Raw genomic sequence first — 2,470 nt, 5'->3', positions numbered from 1 at the left:
ACTGCCTAGACCAGCCTTTCTTAACATTTTGAGCATGAAGAAATTCTTGAAATATTTTTCAGGCCTCAGGGAACCTGAGTGCACATTCAGGCTTGATTATAGGCCATATTATTATATTCATTTCATGTATATATGCATTAATTGTGTTCTTAAACTAAAAATAAAGAATGAAACTTTTTCTTTCTCCCTCCTCCTTGCTTCCTCCCTCTGCCTTTATGGGTGGGTCCTGATGCCACTGGTGCCCAGGTCAGTGCAATCTGACAGAACTCCTGAGAATGACTGGCCAAGGATCACCAAATAGGATTTGTGCCTAAGGCATGCCTAGAACTCATGGTCTATTCATTTCTAGCTTGGAGCCTTAACCTAAGGTGACCAGCTGTCCCGCTTTTGGCAGGACAGTCACGATTTTGCACAATTTGTCCCGCATCCTGCAGCCTTCTTAAAAAGTCCCAATTTTTTAAAAAAATTTATCTTTACCAATGTAAAGAGGCTGTAAGGCCATGGCAGATAAAGGCCGCCAGCAGGTCTTACTGATTTTCTAGGATACATACAAGTTTCCCACTACGTCCTCCATATTCGGAGAGAGACACTCGCTCCCATGCAGCACGATCATGCTGCAGGTTTTCAAAGCCACACTCTTGATTGGCTCACAAACATCATGAGAGACGGCTTCCGAAGGAGGACAAAAAGCACTGTAGCTGCGCCTAAAGAACAGCCGTCTCTGTAGGAATGAGAATGTTACTCATCCCAATCTGTTGAGACAAATATTTAATCTCTCAGTTCGATGCTTTTGGAAAGCAGAAAGCCTAGAGGGAAGGGAAGACTTATCCTACACATGATAGCATCGTGATTCTGCACTATAGCTCACAACATCACTATGCAGTAGTAAATTGAAAAGATACAATATGGAAAAACCGACATCATTAAGCTGTAAGTCCTGAACGAATATATTCAGGAGTAAGCCTTACTGAATTGCACATGGTTTTACATGTATATGTGAGGCCTCCAAAAAGAACGGGTGCGGGCGCGACAGCAGGGGCGGGAACTTACGCGGCATGGCCAGCGTCTTTGACATGTTCGGGGACCTCGCAAGGCCTTTTCAAGGTCCCCAGACTTGCCCAAGATGCCAAGACACCAAAAAGAAAGGGAGCAAGGGTGGGGGTGGGAACTTACATGGTGCGGCCGGCATCTTTGACAAGTTTGGGGACCTTGCAAGGCCTTTGCAAGGTCCCTGGACTTGCCCAAAATGCCAGGCCTCCAAAAAGAACTGGCCCAAGGGTGGGGGCAGGAACTTACGTGGCTCGGCCGGTGCCTTTGACAAGTTCGGGGACCTCGCAAGGCCTTTGCAAGGTCCCTGGACTTTGCAAGGCCTCCCAAAAGAATGGGCGTGGGAGCAGGGGCGGGAATGTACGCGGTGCGGCTGGTGTCTTTGACATGTTCGGGGACTTTGGAAAGCCTTTGCAAGGTGCATGGACTTGCCCAAGATGACAGGCCTCCAAAAAGAACAGGCATGGGCGCAAGGTGGGGGCGGGAACCTACACAGCATGGCCAGAGTCTTTGACATGTTTGAGGAGAAACATATATTGTAAAAAAAAGATGATGCAGGTTCTGAAAGAGCGAATCTCCATCGCACGGCTATGCTTTTTCTTCCTCCAAATAATGGTCACCGCTTATTGTAGTTAGTCAGCCTCCTAACTTCAGTCCAGGCTCTGCAATTACCTTCTCTCACCCCCCCCAAACCCGCAGAAACAGGAGGGAATTGGTTATTATCATTAGCACTCTCTCCCACGCCTGGCCTCCCCTTTGGAGGTAAGGGGCGGGGAAGAGCAGCTCTCCTGGGGACACAAATATTCCCAAAGTGGCCACCACCTGCTTCTCATAGCTCCCCCCCCCTAGAAAACGGGAGAGGAGTGAAATAATGCTACTCTTTGGAAACACGGATCTCCAATGACAGGTCCACGCCAGGAGGTTCGGGTTCCCTCAAGGCCACCTGCACAGCCAGCAGCTGCCTCCACAGGCTCCGTGGGGAAAGGTGGGCCATGGGAAAGGGGAGCAAGTGCGCTCCCCGCCTGCCCACTACAATCTTACCCACCCAGTTCCCAAACCCTCTCTTCGGAAAGAGTTCTCCAGCAGCCTCTGGCAAGGTGTCTTCCCCGCCCCGCTCAGGCCAAAAGCAAATAAATCAAATAAAATATAAATTGCTGGTTTACCTTTCTCTGCTGCTTCTCTCCCAGGCTGGATCCGAGAGGAGATCCCTGTCCTAGTCTTCCTGCTGCCCTCGTGGCACGGGGAAAACGGATGGTACTTTGTCCCTTCTGTCTCCCCGTTGCTCAGAAAAGCAACTCCGGGAAGGTCCTTTGGTTGCAGCAGGCATCCTAGAACCTGCTGATAGCAAAGGACCTTCCCGAAGTTACTTTTCTGAGCAACGGAGGGACAGAAGGGACAAAATACCGTCCGGCCATTTGTGAGT

Source organism: Thamnophis sirtalis, unplaced genomic scaffold, assembly GCF_051295495.1.
Source record: "Thamnophis sirtalis isolate CommonGarterSnake01/CBP01778 unplaced genomic scaffold, rThaSir2_p1.2 scaffold_2, whole genome shotgun sequence".
Lineage (NCBI taxonomy): Eukaryota > Metazoa > Chordata > Lepidosauria > Squamata > Natricidae > Thamnophis > Thamnophis sirtalis.
This window is presented reverse-complemented; position numbering follows the sequence as displayed.